This window comes from Odocoileus virginianus, chromosome 24 (assembly GCF_023699985.2).
Source record: "Odocoileus virginianus isolate 20LAN1187 ecotype Illinois chromosome 24, Ovbor_1.2, whole genome shotgun sequence".
NCBI classification, from domain to species: domain Eukaryota; kingdom Metazoa; phylum Chordata; class Mammalia; order Artiodactyla; family Cervidae; genus Odocoileus; species Odocoileus virginianus.
In genome coordinates, this window is record NC_069697.1 from 28,229,333 (window position 1) to 28,248,650 (window position 19,318).

Genomic DNA, 19,318 nt, shown 5'->3' on the forward strand with positions numbered 1-19,318 from the left:
ACTGAAGGCAGGAGGAGAAGGGGACGGCAGAGGATGAGATGGGAGTTAGTGATGGACAGAGAGGCCTGGCAAGCTTCAGTCCATGGGGTCACAAAGAGTCAGACATGACTGAGCGACTGAACTGAACTGAATAGTGCCTTGGAAAAGTTTTCAAAAATAGGTTTTTAACAAGGATATTTATTTGGAACTGTGGGAAATAAGGTCTTGAGACTTGAAATAATTTACTCTGAACCACAAGAGGTGGAACCCAGAACAAATGCCTAAAATGGCAGTTGCCTCTTTTACTTCTTGGCCCTGTATTAGTCTGCTACTGGCTCTAGTTCACAAGGAAAGGACGTCCTAGAAGTCATTTGTTGAATTTTTCTTAAGGCAAGGCTAATATAATACCAAAAAGAGAATTTGTCCTACTTTCAAGACCTCCAAAGGACAGCTAAGACTCCTCGCAGTTATGTTCAACCACCTTCTTTATGATAAGCATTTTTAAAATCTTGGGACTTCCCTGACCCTCCAATGGTTAGACTCTGTGCTCCCAATGCAGGGGGCATGAGAGCCCTCTGCATAAAATAATAATAAAATGTATGTATTTTGAAGCACTTTTTCCCCTTCTCTTTACCCCTTGTAAATAGAGAAGAGCCTATTATCTTCTAGGTAATATGGGAAAAATAATACTCAGATCCTTTAACTTTCACTTACTGTTCTTTCTCTGCAAATATTTACAACCTTCATAACTTACTTATACACTATTTTGAATTTCTCCTCCCTCATGACTGGAGCAGGGTTTTGGCCTTCTCTTCCATTAGGACTTTATGTGAAATGCAAGCTCCATTCTGTGAGACTACCACAGAAGACTGGCTTTCATCTCTGAAATTCCACATTTTATTTCCACTGAGACATCACATGGCTTTTTCGAATCTGCCTTATAATCCCTAAAAATACTGTATTTGGGGGTCATTTCCTCACAGTGACCAAATGAAGCAACTGAGTAGGTTGTGTTTCTCCTGTATCCCCACTTTATATCCCAGAGCCAATCCTTCTTAAGCTTTTTCTGATCTTTCCTGTAATTAAAAACCGTTTCCTTGATTCTCCTCCTCTGTCCCTTCAGAATAGACAGGTAATATACTCTTGCAGAAAATTAAAAAGAACTATTCATATTCTCCAATCATCTACATTATTATTCCAGTAAGTAGACTATATCCTGGAGTCTGGAACTCTATTTATGGCAATGTTTATTTAATAATTTTATTTATTCATGTACCTAAAAAGCCCCTGGCAGCCCAAAGTGGAAAGGCCCCTGAGAAACTTCTTTCCTTGTGACTGTACCTTCTTGCCAGCAGCTGAGATGGTGGGGGGTTTACTCAGAGACTATGAATCTTAGGATAATCTTTCCTCTTTCACTTTCCTGATATCTTTTTACCTCCTCCCAGGACACAGAGCCGACCATTTTCAAGTACACCAAGTACTTGTTTTTTCCTACCTAATTAGTCCAGTAGTACCTCAATTCGAGGGAGTACCACTGCATAAATTATACACAGTTGGGAAATTAGAGGTAAAAGAGTCTCGTGTTACTCAGGTGAAAAAGTGAAGTAAAAGTGTGAGACCCCATGTGCTACTGCATACCAGGCCCCCCCCACCCCCACCCCTCCTCTACCGTCCATGGAATTCTCCAGGTAAGAATATTCGAGTGGGTTTTCTTTTTTTTTTTTTTTTTAAAGATATCACTGGACATTTATTTGTTGTTGTTTACTCACTAAAGTTGTGTCTGACCCTTTGCAACTCTGTGGACTGTAGCCTGCCAGGCTCCTCTGTCCATGGGATTTCTCAGGCAAGAATAATGGAGTAGGTTGCCATTTCCTTCTCCATCGAGTGGGTTTTCATTCCTTTCTCCAGGGAAATCTTCCTAACCCAGGGCTCAAACCCGGGTCTCCTTCATAGCAGGCAGATTCTTTACCATCTGAGCCACCAGGGAAGCCCATTATTAAATTTCGCTGAAAGCATTTGGCCTTTTCCAGGGTCTGTTTCTCCCACTTCAAATCAGTGGGCTGCTCCCTAATCTGAACCCCGTATGATTCTTTTGTAATACTAATCCTCCTACTCACTGGTGTGTGAGAGAGGCTACTAGAGCCAACAATTTAGATTTTTAGGAATTTGGTGAGCCAGTTAGACATTGGATTGGCAGCTTGAAATCAGCAATGATAGCTGTATTTACATCATGGAAATTGGTGAATACTACAAATTAGGCTCTCATCTCCACTCTCAGCTGGTTGTTAAAACATTTTCCATTGCCCCTACTTCCACTCTAGTCCAAATCGGGACATTTCTCTTAGTTCTTTAGAGTTCTGATATTAAAAAAAAAAAAAAGATTTTTTTTTTTTTTTTTTTGTCTCAGAGTTTGATTCATTGCTCTCCTCATAGCCAGCCAAAGCCCAGAAGCCCAGCTTGGCTTCTCCTCCCAATTTCAGCTTTCGGAATTACGAAAGGGTTACTACCTCTTAGCCCCTCCAATCCCAATCAACATCTTCTTTTCCAATCCTTTTATTTCTTGGATTATAAAAGTTCCCAACTCCTGTTTAGCCACACTCCACCCCAGCATCCCACCTCCAGGACCAGTGTCACCACTCAGCTTCCACCCTCTGGATGAAGAGTTTACACACCTTCACTTGTTTACCTGTCACAATAAGTCTATGAGGTTATGAGGTAGCAACTACTGTTACCTCCACTTTACAGAAGAGAAAATTGAGGCTGATAGGTTGAAGGAACTTATCTAAAGGCACATGCTGGCCCATGCTGCCTGCAGTCCAGCCTTCCTCTCTGGGATTCTCAGCCCTTTCCTCAGGAGGCTGGTTTTAAGGCTCTCATTTCTTAACCACTGTTCTTCTCTCTAAAAACATCCATATGAAACCACTTTTATATCTACAACTTTAATTACATGCTTATTTCTCCAAATCATCCAAACCTGTAATGATCCCATTCAGTTATAAGAACACAATGAAGGAAAGAGGCTGGTCCAGAGTTCTAACAGACACGGCCGTACTCAGCACTCTATTTTTACGGCACTTTAATATTCTGATCCTCTAGTCTGTCTTCCTTTTTCCTTACCCTCCAGCAATTTTTTGTTGCATTACAGTCAGGAATATAAACCATTTAGGAACCCTGGAAGGTCTTTTCTTGTTTCTGATCGATCAAGAGTTCCTCATTTAAAATTACATACCTCTTTGTTTTGGTAAGCTGTGGTCCCTACTGACCTTGTAAATGGGTTATGTGGAACAGCCTGTAACTACAAAAATCAGCTTGCTTACCCTGTTCCCTCAGCAGCTCCGTTTATTTGTACTGAACCCAAGGGACAGAGCCAGGTTCACACACTGTGGGAAAAAGAAAAAGAGAAGGAGGAAATTCTTTGTGTTCGAAACAAAGAAACAAATTTTACATTCAGGCTGCTCTTTCCCTTTATTGTGCCTGAAACAACAGATAGTAAACAAACTATAGTTATTTCAAAGAGGAAAAAAAAAATAACCTGGAATGTAGGTCACCTAACAAGCTATGAAACCTGTTTCCTTGATGCTGGTTTGCTTAATTGAATTGAGGGGTTTCATGGCCTCTGATCAGGGCCCAGGGAGCCTGCAATGGACTGAATGTATTCCGTCCCCCACCCCTATCCCCCAACCAACCCCGACCTAATTCAGACGTTGAAATCCTGACCTTCACCATAACGGTATTTGGAAGTGGGGCTAAGGGGGAATAATTAGGTCGTGAGGTGGAGCTCTCATAAATGGAATTAGTGCCCTTATAAAAGGGACCCAGAGAGCACTCTTGCCATTTGAGGATACAAGGATAAAATGGCAGTCTACAACTGGGAAGAGGGTCTGCACTGGAATTTGACTACGGTGGCACCTTGAACTTGGACTTCCAGCCTCCAGAACTGTGAGAAATAAATTTCTGTTGTTAATAAGCCACCCTGTTTATGGGATTTTGTTACAGCAGACTGAACAAAGCCACAGCCTAACCCCAAGTACATTGTTGCATGCGTGCTAAGTCGCTTCAGTCATGTCCGATTCTTTGTAACCCAAGGACAGTAGGCCACAGACTCCTCTGTCCATGGGATTCTCCAGTCAAGAATACTAGAACGGGTTGCCATATCCTCCTCCAAGGGTTCTTCCTGACCCAGGGATTGAACCCATGTCTCTTCTGTCTCCTGCACTGGCAGGTGGGTTCTCTACCACTGGTGCCACCCAGAAAGCCCAAGCACATTGTTAAGGAAGTCAAAGAAGATGAAGTCCAAGTACAAGGAAAAGTTCAGTTTAGTCGCTCAGTCACATCCGACTCTTTGCGACCCCATGGACTGCAGCTTGCCAGGCCTCCCTGTCCATCACCAACTCCCGGAGTTTACTCAAACTCATGTCCATTGAATCAGAGATGCCATCCAACCATCTCAGTCTGTGTCGTCCTCTTCTCCTCCCACCTTCAATCTTTCCCAGCATCAGGGTCTTTTCAAATGAGTCAGTTCTTCACATCAGGTGGCCAAAGTATTAAGAGTTTCAGCTTCAACATCAGTCCTTCCAATGAATATTCAGGACTAGTTTCCTTTAGGATGGACTGGTTGGATCTCCTTGCTGTCCAAGGGACTCTCAAGAGTCTTCTTCAACACCACAGTTCAAAAGCATCAATTCTTTGGTGCTCAGCTTTCTTTATAGTCCAACTCTCACATACATACGTGATTACTGGAAAAACCATAGCTTTGACTAGATGGACCTTTGTTGGCAAAGTAATGTCTCTAAAGCTTTTTAATATGCTGTCTAGGTTGAAAGTAGTGGTTATTTATTAATGCTTAAACAGCAACAATAACAGGAAAACAATGGAATGGGAAAGACTAGAGATCTCTTCAAGAAAATTAGAGATACCAAGGGAATATTTCATGCAAAGATGGGCACAATAAAGGACAGAAATGGTAGGGACTTAACAGAAGAGAAGATATTAAGAAGAGGTGGTAAAAATACATATAAGAACTATACAAAAAAGATCCTCATGACCCAGATAACCACAATGGTGTGATCACCAACCTAGACCCAGACATCCTGGAATGCAAAGTCAAGTGGGCCTTAGGAAGCATCACTATGAACAAAGCTAGTGCAGGTGATGGAATTCCAGTTGAGCTATTTCAAATCCTAAAAGATGATGCTGTGAAAGTGCTGCACTCATTATGCCAGCAGATTTGGAAAACTCAGCAGTGGCCACAGGACTGGAAAAGGTCAGTTTTCATTCCAATCCCAAAGAAGGGCAATGCCAAAGAATATTCAAATTACCACACAATTGCACTCCTCTCTCACACCAGCAAAGTAATGCTCAAAATTCTCCATGCCAGGCTTCAACAGTATGTGAACTGAGAACTTCCAGATGTTCAAGCTGGATTTAGAAAAGGCAGAGGAACCAGAAATCAAATTGCCAACATCCATTGGATCATCGAAAAAGCAAAACATCTACTTCTGAAAAGTAGTTCCACAAAGTTTTTCTTCCAGAAAAACATCTACTTCTGCTTTATTGACTATGCCAAAGGCTTTGACTATATGGATCACAACAAACTGGAAAATTCTTAAAGAGACGGAAATACCAGATTACCTTTCCTGCCTCCTGAGAAATCTGTATGCAGGTCAAGAAGCAACAGTTAGAACTGGACATGGAACAAAAGACTGTTTCCAAATAGGGAAAGGAGTACATCAAAGCTGCATATTGTCACCCTGCTTGTTTAACTTCTACACAGAGTACATCATGTGAAACGCTGGGCTGGATGAAGCACAAGCTGGAATCAGATTGCTGGGAGAAATATCAATAGCCTCAGATATGCAGATAACACCACCCTCATGGCAGAAAGCAAAGAAGAACTAAAGAGCGTTTTGATGAAAGTGGAAGAGGAGAGTGAAAAAGCCTGCTTAAAACTCCACATTCAGAAAACTAAGATCATGGCATCTGGTCCCATCACTTCATGGCAAATAGATGGTGAAACAATGGAAACAGTGACAGACTTTATTTTCTGTCTGTGATCAAATCACTGCAGATGGTGACTGCAGCCATGAACTTAAAAGACACTTGTTCCTTGGAAGAAAAGCTATGACCAACCTAGACAGCATATTAAAAAGCAGAGACATTACTTTGCCAACAAAGGTCTGTCTAGTCAAAGTTATGGTTTTTCCAGGAGTCATGTATGGATGTGAGAGTTGGACTATAAAGAAAGCTGAATGCCAAAGACTTGATGCTTTTGAAATGTGATGAAGAAGACTTCTGAGAGTCCCTTGGACTGCAAGGAGATCAAACCAGTCCATCCTAAAGGAGATCAGTCCTGAATGTTCATTGGAAGGACTGATGTTGAAACCAATACTTTGGCCACCTCTTGTGAAGAACTGACTCATTTGAAAAGACCCTGATGCTGAGAAAGATTGAAGGCAGAAGGGGAAGACAGAGGATGAGGTGGTTGGATGGCATCACTGACTGGATGGATATGAGTTTGAGTAAACTCCGGGAGTTGGTGATGGACAGGGAAGCCTGGTATGCTGCAGTCCATGGGGTCACAAAGAGTTGGACACAACTGAGTGACTGAACTGACTGAGACAGCAACAGAAGCATTCTGACCTCTATAGACAAAGACAGAGTAAAACACAAAGTGAAAGATGCTGGCAGGTTGGGAAGGCAAAGACTAGAAAAATAACCTATTGAAGTAACAACTTTATTGACTCCTCAGCAACAAGAATGTAAACTCTCAAAGCCATTATCACTACTAGGAACTGGGAATTCTGGTTTCTAGTGTGAATAGATAACATGACCTTTGGTAAGGTCCCTTCCTGTATTGCATCTGAGTTTCCCCATTGGCAGTGTGAGGATAATAACTGATCTAAAACAGATCTCTGAATAAGTAGATCCCTGGATTGAGGGTTGGGAGATCTAGATTCCAGTTCTAGCACAACTTACTGAATGGATCTTAGTTTCATCATTTGTAAAATAAAACATAGCTTCTAAGTTTCCTTATACAATTTAGTTACTTTACATAGTGCCCTGAAAACATAAAGATTTTCTAGAAATGCAAAATTACATTATTCTTTGTTTTACACAACATATATTTATCTGGCCCCTAGTGTGTACTAAGCACTGTACTAGGAATTAAGGAGAAGACAAAGCCTCTGAGGAGATCAGACTGCAATTGGGGAAGAGAAGTGACATAGCAAGAAAAATGAAATCTAGTGAGGATGCTAGAGAGTAAAGAGTGCTGTTTCAGCTAATGTGGCACGAAGGCCTCTCTGACTTGAAGGAAGAGCTGAGCCATGTGACTGTCTGGGGGAAGAGCATTCCAGGCAGAGGAAATGGCTAGAGAGTGAGAATGAGGGAAAAAGCAGAAGAAAAGGTTAGAGAGAGAGTGAAGTCCAGACTGTGTAGGTCCTTAGAGGCTACCATAAGGAATTTGGCTTTTTCTCTGCATGAGGTTGGAAGTCATTGGCCCAACGTCATGATACAATTAGACATTTGTTTTAGCAGGGTCACTCAGGCCTCTATGCTTAGAGTAGACTGTAGGGAGGTAAGAATCGAAGCAAGTGACCAATTAAGCGGCTACTGTAATAATCTGAGCAGGAACGCAGAGCAGCAGCAGAGGAGATGATGAGATGCGGCCCGATTCTGGTTAGGAGTTTCTGATCGCTTGGATGGGGGTTGTGAAAAAACATTCAAGAATGAACCCCCTAACCGGGGCTTCCCCGCTGGTCCAACAGCTAGGAATCCACCTTTCACTGCAGGGGACACGGGTTTGATCCCTGACCTGGGAAGACCCCACATGCCACAGGCAACTAAGTCCATGTGCCACAACCACTGAGCCCTGCTCTAGTGCCCTGAAGCCACAACTGGGGAGCCTACAGGGCCTAGAGCCCATGCTCTGCAACAAGGGAAGCCACCACCATGAGAAGCCCATACACTGCAACTAGACAGTAGCCCCTGCTCGCTGCAATTAGAGAAAGCCCATGCACCAACAAAGACCCAGTGCAGCCAAAAATAAATACATAAAATAAAATTGTAAAACTTTAAGAGTGACCCCAAGGGTTGGGGTCTGAACAACTGGACAAGCGGAGTTGATACTAAGATGAGGAACAGTTTGGAAGTAGCAGGTCTAAGGGTGGTAAGGAACAGGAAGCTCATGGTTTGCTTTGAATACGGTGAGGATGAGATGCCAATCAGACATCAAGTCGAGAACTTAAGGAGGCAATGAATCAATATGCATAAGAATCCTAGGGTGGAAAGGGACCAGGACTTCCAACACAAATCCTCAAGTTTCTACATTAGGGAATCTAGCCTCGGTAGAACTAGGAGAGCTTGACAACAGCCCAGTGGCAGAAAAGGATACTGAGACTCAAAACCGTCTTGAGGAAAGAAGTCAAGACTAGAGACACATTTTAAGACATTTCAAGTGTTAACACATTTCAAGTAATTTTTTTTAAGTGTATGTTGCTGTTTCTTTTCTTTCTTTCTTTAATATTTATTTTGGCTGCACTAGGTCTTAGTGGCAGCATGCAGGATTTTTAGTTGTGGCACGTGGGATCTAGTTCCCTGACCAGGGATTGAACCCAGGCTCCCTGCATTGGGACCTTAAGTGTGTTAGCCGCTAGACCACCAGGGAAGTGAGAAGGCCCCATGTATTGAGACCACATATTGTGCTCCTGTACAAATTGGAACTGGAGACTGTAAGCCCATTACAGTTTAGCCATCCAAGGAATTTAATCTGAGAGAGTTAGTTTCCTCTATGCCAGAGTTAGAACACAACTAATCTGCCTCATTCCCTTATGTCCCAATTTGACATATGCAAACCTAAGATTCTGGACAGTGTCAATGAAAAATTAGTCAATCAATCTAAGAAAGGAATGGAAAATTTTATTTGAGCCAAATTTGAGGGTCATAACCCAGAAAGCACAACTCAGAAAAGCTCTGAGAACTCTTCTGTCCATTAGAAGTCAAGGTACAATATGTAAGTTTTTTTAGACAGAGGGCTGTACACTAAATGAAGTATTACTGACAGTTTACATGGTCGAGATCTAGGTGTCATTGTGGCAGGTCATGTGACCCTTTACAAGCTCAAGAAAGAATGTTATCTTTTAAGGAGTTGTCTTGTTGATGCTAGGAGGTTTCTCTTTATGGCTGAGCAGGTATTCCTGCTGATGGGGGAGGTTTAGTCAATCATGATGTAGATACACAATGTACAGTGGAAGGGGAGGACAACAGGCAGAAAGAATTTTTTATGTTTAGATTTTTCTTGTCTTGACATAAAATATGACTGTTATTTCACAACAGTTTATAATTAGTCCCAATAGGAGCATCAAACTTTTAGAGGCATTTACAATGTAGAATTTGTAGAAATTAGTGTCTAATTGGATTGGAGAGTGAGGAATAGGAAAAGGCTCTGAATTTCCTGTCTCTGGAGCCTAGGTGGGCAATAATAATAGGAAATACCAGAGGTGTGGGGGTCGGGGTTACTTCTGTTTATTTATTTATTTTTATAAGAGGCTGAAGCTAGATTACTTTTGGCCTTCCAGTAGAGAGTTTTGGACACCATCAGAACAAACAAGTAGGTTTAGTAAGTCAGGGGGTCTGTATCTGGAGCTCAAGAATGATTTAAAGTACCATTGTTTCTATGTGATCAATTTTGTAATCTGCTACATTATATAAATCAACCCATAGAAGTAGCTCATTGTGCTTTCCACGTTTACAGAGAGACACAGGAAGTTAAGCTAATCTATCACCTTCCTGGAAGACTTGAAATTCTCTCAGTCTTCACCCCTCACCACTGTATGACTCTTATCCATCTTTTACTCCTCCTTTCCCAAGGAAAGAGGTGCTCCCCATTGCTTCTGTATCCTTCAAGCTCCTAATCTTCATTTACCTGCTCACTCCCAGCAGATGACCTAGATTCCTAATGTAGTGATAGGATTAAAGGATTCAATCTGAGCTCCAATAGCTTTCATCCCATCCTCCACAAACTGTCTTTCTTGTTCCTTGTATTATCCTCCCACTTTTCTCACTAAGGTCCCCTCCAATTTTATTAACACTAATCCCACCCACCTGGGTCCTAGTTTACATTCCTGCTTACAGCCTCTGGGAACTTGCTTTATTAATTAACCCCTTTGCTTGACCCTTAATTCTCTGTTTACACAAATTACTCCCAAACCACCGTAGTGTCATTTCCTGTTTGAGTTACCATCCTGTATCTCTTCCCTTTTATTCAAATTTGTGGGTTTTTCCATCCACCCATTTACTTCTTAGCTTTAATAGGTATCCCCACCCCACTGACCCCAGTGGGGTCAATTTTTCCATTTTAAGCATCCCACCATCCAATCACCATCTCCACCTTTCCAGTAAGAAAAAACCAATCCCAACAATCCTTCCCTTTAAGGAGACTGGGAGACGCCAATCTTGCCACCGTTTCACTGTCCTTTACTCTTGTATGTCCTCACACCTCTCCTTGCACAGTCCATCACTATAATCTTACACTCTTGCTTACATCTGCAACTCCCTAGTTCCATTCTTTGTCATGTTCACTTAGCAAAACTTCAAAGCTAATTAAATCTCTACCTACCCCTTGCCTACAGGCATGGCTGTGGCAGGCTGACAGATCCACTTAAAATTCATGATCACTAACCTCCAGGGGGCCTCCCATTGCTTAGCAGTAATACTGTATTTCCCTAAATCCTTTCACTTTCCCATTCTCCTGAACATTTTTTTTTAACGTCTTCTTCTGGATCCTCAAACCCTCCAAAGTTCTTCCCATTCTCACTCTCAGTTCATAACTTTGCATCTTTATTCACTGGGAAAATACAAGCTCCCAATATTATGCTTTTCTGGCTAAAACATAATTTTCAAAAAGTTAAAATCATGGGACTTCCTAGTAGTCCAATGGCTAAGACTCTAAGCTCCTGGTGCATGGTCTTGGGTTCAGTCCCTGGTTGGGAAACTAGATTCTGCATGCTGCAACTAAGACCTGACCCAGCCAAATAAATAAATAAACATATATATTTTAAAAAGTTAAAATCACAACATATAAATATAGAATTAAACATGAGCTCAAGATTTACTGACTAAGGAACCAGTAAAATGATAAAGTTGGTGCAAAGAGCATTTAAGGAACAGGAGTTGTTATATTTCATCAGAAAAGTTACCTTAAAAATATTAGAATAAGACTGCTAGGTAGAAACAAAACTGACTAATGCCCTTCAAAAGAAAACAACAAAAAAATCATAACCTGTGAGGCTATCTTTTCCATAGGGCCAAAACCATTTGTATTTCTCTCGGATGAACACTACGTGCATCACTGTAAGTTTTCTATAACAAACAGGACTGTTAAATATCCTAATCAGGACTTCCCTGGTAGTTCAGAGGATAAGAATCCTCCTGACAATGCAGGGGACAGGAGTTTGATTCCTGATACAGGAAGACCCTACAAGCTGCAGGGCAACCAAGCCCATGCACCACAACTACTGAAGCCAACCCGCTTAGAGCCTGTGCTCCGAAACAAGTGAAGTCATCCCATTGAGAAGTCTTTACACAACAAAGAGGAGCCCCCGCTTGCCACAACGAGAGAAAGCCAGCGCACTGCAACGAAGACCTAGCTCAGCCAAAAATAAATAAATATACCTTTAAAAAAAAAATCTAAAAAAAAACCAATCCTAATCAGTAATAAGTAGAAAGTCAAGCAAAGGTGGCTGCCCTTAGAAAATGAGACAATCCCCAGAGGGCCTGCTGGACAGAGCCCAGCTCTTCACTAAAAAGATATCCAGTAATCCTGTTAGCACAATTGCAAAATTTGGGATAATTCTTCTTAACCGTTTACCCATTTGTGATTGTCCCACACACTTCTGCCTGTCTTCGAGCTTCTGACAATAAACTGTCCATGCTCTAATTAAAGGTCAATATTTCCACTTGTGTATGAAAGGCAAAGATATACCCAACTGAATTCAGAGTTCCAGAGAATAGCAAGCAGAGATAAGAAGGCCTTCTTACATGAACAATGAAAAAATGTAGAGGAAAGCAGTACAATGGGAAAGACTAGAGATCTCTTCAAGAAAACTGGAGAGATCAAGGGAACATTTCAGGCAAGAATGGGCATGATAAAGGAAGAAATGGTAAGGACCTAAAAGCAGCAGAACAGACTAAGAAGTGGTGGCAAGAATTCACAGAAGAACTAAACAATAAGGTCTTAATGACCCGGATAACCACGATGGTGTGATCACTCACCGAGACCCAGACATCCTGGAGTGTGAAGTCAAGTAGGCCTTGGGAAGCACTACAAATAAAGCAAGCAATTTCAAATCCTAAATGATGATGTTGTTCAAGTGCTGCACTCAATATGCCAGCAAATTTGGAAAAGCAGTGGCCACAGGACTGGAAAAAGTCAGTTTTTATTCCAATCCCAAAGAAAGGCAATGCCAAAGAATGTTCAAACTACCACACAATTGCACTTATCTCACACACTAGCAAAGTAATGCTCAAACTTCTCCAAGCCAGGCTTCAACAGTATATGAACTGAGAACTTCCGATGTTCAAGCTGGATTTAGAAAAGGCAGAGGAACCAGAGCTCAAATTGCCAACATCCGTTGGATCATCTAAAAGGCAAGAGAGTTCCAGAAAAACATCTACTTTTGCTTTATTGACTATGCCAAAGCCTTTGACTGAGTGGATCATAACTGTGTTAGATTCTTCAAGGGATTGGAATACCAAACCACCTTCCCTGCCTCTTGAGAAATCTGTAGGCAGGTCAAGAAGCAACAGTTAGAACTGGACAAGGAACAACAGACTGATTCCAAATTGGGAAAGAAGTATGTCAAGGCTGTATACTGTTACCCTGTTTATTTAACTTACATGCAGAGTACATCATGTGAAATGCCAGGCTGGATAAAGCACAAGCTGGAATCAAGATTGCTGGGAGAAATATCAATAGCCTCAGATATACAGATGATACCACCCTTATGGCAGAAAGTGAAAAGGAACTGAAGAGCTCTTGATAAAAGTGAAAGAGGAGAGTGAAAAAGCTGGCTTAAAACTCAACATTCAAAAAACTAAGATCACAGCATCCAGTCCAATCACTTCATGGCAAATAGATGGGGAAACAATGGAAATGGTGACAGACTTTATTTTCTGTCTGTGATAAAATCACTGCAGATGATGACTGCAGCCATGAAATTAAAGATGCTTGCTCAAAAAAAAAAAAAAAAAAAATGACGCTTGCTCCTTGGAAGAAAAGCTATGACCAACCTAGACAGCATATTAAAAAGCAGACACATTATTTTGCCAACAAAGGTCTGTCCAGTCAAAGCTGTGGTTTTTCCAGTAGTCATTTATGGATGTGAGAGTTGGACTATAAAGCAAGCTGAGTGCTGACAATTGATGCTTTTGAACTATGCTGTTGGGGAAGACTTTTGAGAGTCCGCTGGACTGCAAGATCAAGCCAGTCAATCCGAAAGCAGATCAGTCCTGAATATTCACTGGAAAGACTTAATGCTGAAGCTGAAACTCCAATACTTTGGCTACCTGATGCAAAGAACTGACTCACTGGAAAAGACCTGATGCTGGGAGATAGGAGGCAGGAAGTGAAGGGGACAGCAGAGGCTGAGATGGTTGGATGGCATCACCGACTCGATGGATATGAGTTTGAGCAAGTTCTGGGAGTTGGTGATGGACAGGGAAGCCTGGTGTGCTGCAGTCCATGGGGTTACAAAGAGTCAGACATGACTGAGTAACTGAACTGAACTGAACTGTACACCGATAGATACTTGAAAGTTTAATCGCTCAGTCATTTCCGACTCTTTGCGACTCCATGGACTATAGCCTACCAGGCTCCTCCATCCACGCGATTTTCCAGGCAAGAATACTGGAGCGGGTTGCTCCCACATAGTAGGCAGACGCTTTACTGCCTGAGCCACCCAGGAAGTCCAGTAGGTACATAAGTCACCAACTGAGAATGCTGTCCAGAATTGCAGACCCATGTATCCAACTGCCTGTGGAATTCTCTGCTTAGATATCTAATAGATTCTTAAACCTAAATTCTTCATCTTTCTGCCTAAACATGCTCCTCCCTTTCCCATCTCAATTAATTGCAATGTCATTCTTCCTGTCACCTGGGCCCAAAACTTTGGAGTCATCACTGACTCTTTTACTATCACTCCTATCAGTATGTCAGCAAATCCCATTAGCTCTACCTGGAAACACATCTACTGCATTTCCACTTTTCATTATCTCCACTATACCACTCTGAACCAGTGCCACTTTTGTGTTAAATAAATATTTTGTGTCCCATTTAAGTCTTATGTAGGTTTACCATATATTTTAAAATTATTTTCTTAATGGTTACTCTACAGATTATAAAATACATCTTAACTCACTACTATCTATTGCAGATTAATACTAACTTACTTTCAGGAAAATACAGAAACTTTGGTCCAATACAACTCTACCCACACCTTCCTCTGTGCTTTAATATATATTAAATATATATTTAATATCTCAAATATATCTTCATATTAACACTTAATATTATTTATCCTATAGTTACATCTATACTACCCAATATATTATTAGGTATCATATTATTTCACATGTTGTGACTCATCAGTATAGTGTTGTAATTTTTGCTTCATACAATTTCATATTTTTAAAAGACGTTTTGTGAAGAAACAAGAAATATATATTTATATTGTCTTTTTTTCATTCAAGTATAATTGATTTGCAGTGTTGCGTTAGTTTCAGGTAGACAGCAAACTGACTCAGAAATATACATATATATTCTTTTTCAGATTCTTTTCCCTTATAGGGTATTATAAAATATTTAGTACAGAGCTATAGCACTATATAATCCTTTATATTAACCCATTTCCAGTGCTCTTCATTTCTTCTTTTTAAAAATTTTTATTTATTCATTTCTTCCTTTGGATTTGAGTTATTAATACCATCTGATATCCTTTCCTGTCAGCCTGAAGAACTCCTTTTAGCACTTCTTGAGGGCAGGTTCCTCAAAATTGCTTATCTGGGTTTGTCTTAATTTCTCTTTCATTTTTGAAGGAAGCTTTGTGGGATATAAAATTCTTGGTTGAAAAAAAATTCTTGGTAGTTTTGTCTTTCACACTTTGAATATTCCATTCTACTGCCTTCCAGCCTTCGTTGTTTCAGATGAGAAATTAGTAATGACACTGATGTTCCATTGTACATGATGGTGGTTTTCCTTTGATGCCTTAAAGATTTTTGTTGTTTGTTTTTAACAGTTTGCATACTGTGTTTAGGTGTGGATCTCTGTAGTTATCCTAGTTGGGTTGGTTGAGCTACATGCCTGTGTAGATTAATGTTTTCAATCAAATTTGCCAAGTTTTCAGACATTATTTTTTCAAATTTTTTTTCTAACCTTCTCTTTCCTCTTCCATTACATGTATGTTGGTCTGTTGTCCCACAAGTGTCTTGAGGCTCCGTTCACTTTTGTTCCATTCTCATGCTTCCTGTTCTTCAGTAGATAATTTCTATTGCTCTCTCTTCAAATTTCACTGCTTCTTTTTCTCTGCTATCTTGAATCTGCTTTTCAGCCCTCCTAGTGAATTTTTCAAGTATTGCTTATTTCTACTCCTAGAAAATTTTTCAAGTATTGCTTATTTCTACATTTTTAGTCATTTAAAAATTTTTAAATAATGTGTTTTCTTATTGAGTATCTTCATTTATTAATATTACTGTCCTACTTTCCTTTAAACACAATTTCTTTTAGTTCTTTGAACATAACTGCTTTGATATCTTTGCCTGCTAAATCCAACTTCTGGGGACATTCAGAGAGAGTTTCTACTGATTTTTGCTCTTCCTCAGAATGGGTCATACTTTCCTACCTCTTTGCATATTTTATTTGAAAGCTAGATTTTTAAATACTGTACTGTAACAACTCTGGACTCCAATTTTTTCTCCCTCCAGGCTATCTTCTGTGTTTGTGTGTTTAGTAACTTGCTTTAGTTAAATCAGTTAAATCTGTCCCCTTTGAAAGGTATGGCTATTGATATCTCTGCTCAGTTTATTTTCTCTTGTTTTTACTTTTCAAGTCTGGCTTCCTAGGGGTCATCCCTGTGTCTAAGTAGCCTAATGGTTAGCTAGTGTTCGGACAGAAATTGGCTTCTGTCCTCTGGTAATGGGTGTGGGCAGGGGAGCACGTTTAAAGTTCAGGCTGTTTTCAATCCTGTTTGAGTTTTTACTTTTACTTTCCTTTGGGCCCTTTCATAGCTCCTCCATGTACAAATCCTCGAGGTCAGCCAGGAGTATGTGGCTATCTTAGGCCCTCTGTTCTCGGCTGCAAATGTACACACCTCAGCCAGGAATACTCTTCCCCCAACCACAACTACAATCTTGGGTTAGTAGAACCATTGGTCCTCTCCTGCTCCATATTAAGTGAGCCCTCTGACTCTGGCAGCAAAGCTGCCAGTCCTCACAGTATCCCCACCTCTGGCAAAATCTCCATGGTGACTAGGCTGGTGGCAGAGCTGGAAAATGGGAGCACCCTCAAGCAAGCGTGTCACAGATTCCCACTGTTATTACTACATTTCAGCAATTGTTCAAACACAAACACTTCTCATATTATTCTATGCCTTTGGTCAATTTTCAAGGTCCTAAAATGGTTGTCCTCATCAATTTTTTCCAACTTTGTAGTTGTTTTTTGGGAGAGTTGATTTGCCCACCTCCTCACTCTACCACACCTAGAAGTCCCACCCTCCTCAATAAATATTTGAATAATGAGTGACCAAACCCTGTGTTATCTGTCTTCTACTCTACCACACTACTGAGACTCTCCCATCAAAAATTATCAATTGCCTCCCAGGCAGTCAAATAGGCTTTGAGTAAAACAGACATCAGCTGAATTCTAAGTCTGCCACCTAGCAATTGTGTACTGGCAAGTATATTTATCTTGCCCAAGTCTTGTTTTTTTCTTCTGTTAAATGGCTAAAACAACGCCTATGGATACATAATAATGCACTTCAGGTACAGCGTTCTCAGGTAAGGATAGGACTAGACAGGGATGGGATGGAACGAGTCTACCTGGGAAACTAACCCAAGTTTCCATATTATTATTTTGCCTGTTTCTTAAAAGATCTCTCATCAGGTGTCGCTGCAAGTTTTGTGAATGTTTCTGTCGCTGGATTTACGGTTAAAAGAAGCACGTAGCTGAAGGATGAACTTTCTGAGTTTTCACATTGTCCCAGATTTCTCTTTGCAGAACTTTAAACCTTAGGCCCTGGTTGGTTCATTGTGTTAAATCCATTATGAGAATGTTATTTAAAGCTGTACTATAATTGCAACCTCCACTAATTATTCAATAGTGTAGCAGCAAAGTATTATTTGTAAAAATGTTATTCTTTTCATATTTATATCCACTATATCTGGCATTCTAATCATTAAAATGATGCAATAAAACCAATATTAAAAAAAAAAAAAACTATGGTGTTACTATGAGTAGGGAGGGGTCGGAGTAAGCATCTGGACGAATGTTCCAGGATTCTTTTCCAACAGTGTTTTTGTTTTTCAGGAAGTCTAAGCTCCCATTCAGATGGAGCCTGGGATGCTTCTGGACCTCTTTTATCACCTTCACACTCAAAACAGACATAACTAGTGAGAATGCAAGGATAATACCATGAAAATCCTTTGAGAATGCATCTATTATACACAACTGTTAAGGTATCATTATGCCTTATTATGATGTTCTTTGGGAACTTTTAAAAATGCCTCTCTCTTGGGAACTTCTGATCACAGTAGAATTTCTAAATATGGAGAAGCTACTGAAGTTACTCCCCTAACCTCCTTTTTCCCTGGACATTTTAACCATTATGTTGATATCTTCTGAAAGACCAATACAATAGATAACCCTTCTTAATCACAAACTCTCAGCTTTTAGGTATTCTAAGAACTGAAGAGCATGATCCCCACCCCAATCAGAAATAAAACATAAATTTGGTGGTTCAAGATGGAGAAAAACGAAAGACTAAATAGAATGCTTGGAATCTGAAATGAAAATAGTGTGGCAAGGCTTCCCTAAGTGGCTCAGTTGGCAAAGACTCTGCCTGCAATGCAGGAGACCAGGGTTTGATCCCTGGGTCGGGAAGATCCCCTGGAGAAGGAAACGGCAACCCACTCCAGTATTCTTGCCTGGAGAAGTCCATGAACAGAGGAGCGTGGCAGGTTACAGTTCATGGGATCACAAAGAGTCGGACATGACTGCAACTAACTTTCACTTTTTTTCACTTTCTAAGAACAGAAGAGCATGGTCCCCCCAATCAGAAATAAAACATCAATCTGGTGGTGAAAGACGGAGAAAAAGGAACGATGAAACAGAATGCTTGGAATTTGAAACGAAAATAGCAAGGCGAGACTATCACCGTCTTAGGGCTTTACTGAAAATTCAGCTCTTTCTGTAGGAAATACATGTTTAAAAACAATAAAAAACAACTGCTCTTTCCACATTTTTTTATTTTTAAGAAATTACGTATTTATTGTTTTTGGCCATGCTGTGTCTTTGCTGCTGTGAGGGCTTTCCCCGAGCTGGTGAGAGCAGGGGTGCTCAGGTTGCGGTGCTCAGGTTTCCTACTGTGGAGGCTTCTCCAGTTGCAGAGCGTGGGCTCTAGGGCGCGTGGGCTCAGTAGCTGTGACACAGAGGCTTAGCTACTCCGAGGCATGTGGAATCTTCCCAAGTCAGGGATCGAGTCCGAGTCTCCTGCATTAGCCGGTAGGCTCTTCACCACTGAGCCACCAGAGAAGCCCCTCCACGTTCTCTCACACTGATTCCTTTTCGTTCCCCCACGCTTAGCCAAGCACTCACTACTGTTACTTGCTTTTGCACCTGTCAGCCAGGCCGCCAGTTCTGAAGGAGGGAGTACCTCCACGTGTCTCCCTGCAGGCCCGGCACTGCTCCTCATTCTCAGATGCAGGCAACGATGGGGCTCATTTTCACTCCCTCACTCGGAAACCTTCAGTGACTCTTCACTGTCCCTAAAAGTAGTCCACAGGCTTTTTTAAATTGCATGTGCCTATCAGCAGACTAATGTTTGCACATCCTCTGATACACACACACGTCATTTATTTTTAAATTATTTATACACTATTATACTTCTATTTTATACAAATCATAAACATCTACCAAAATAGAGAGCTTAAGAGGATGACATTTAACAAGTATAATTAGAATTTGTAATATTTCCTTTCTGTACCTTTTATATACTCCACTCTGGAGACCACTGTTCTGTAGGATAAAATCCAGGTTTTTTTTAAAACCATAATCTTCAGGGACTTCCCCGGT

The 19,318-nt window shown here is 40.8% G+C and overlaps 1 long non-coding RNA gene across 1 annotated transcript in view; it reads right to left on the reverse strand.

Annotated features, from left to right (window-relative positions):
* Positions 1-14,105: 14,105 nt before the first annotated feature.
* The window catches only part of LOC110133166 (uncharacterized), a 50,241-nt gene continuing 45,028 nt past the window's right edge, over positions 14,106-19,318 (reverse strand). Inside the window, exon 6 of the long non-coding RNA XR_011483258.1 lies at positions 14,106-19,011. This is a non-coding gene — a long non-coding RNA (uncharacterized lncRNA). The remainder of the gene's footprint in view (positions 19,012-19,318) is intronic.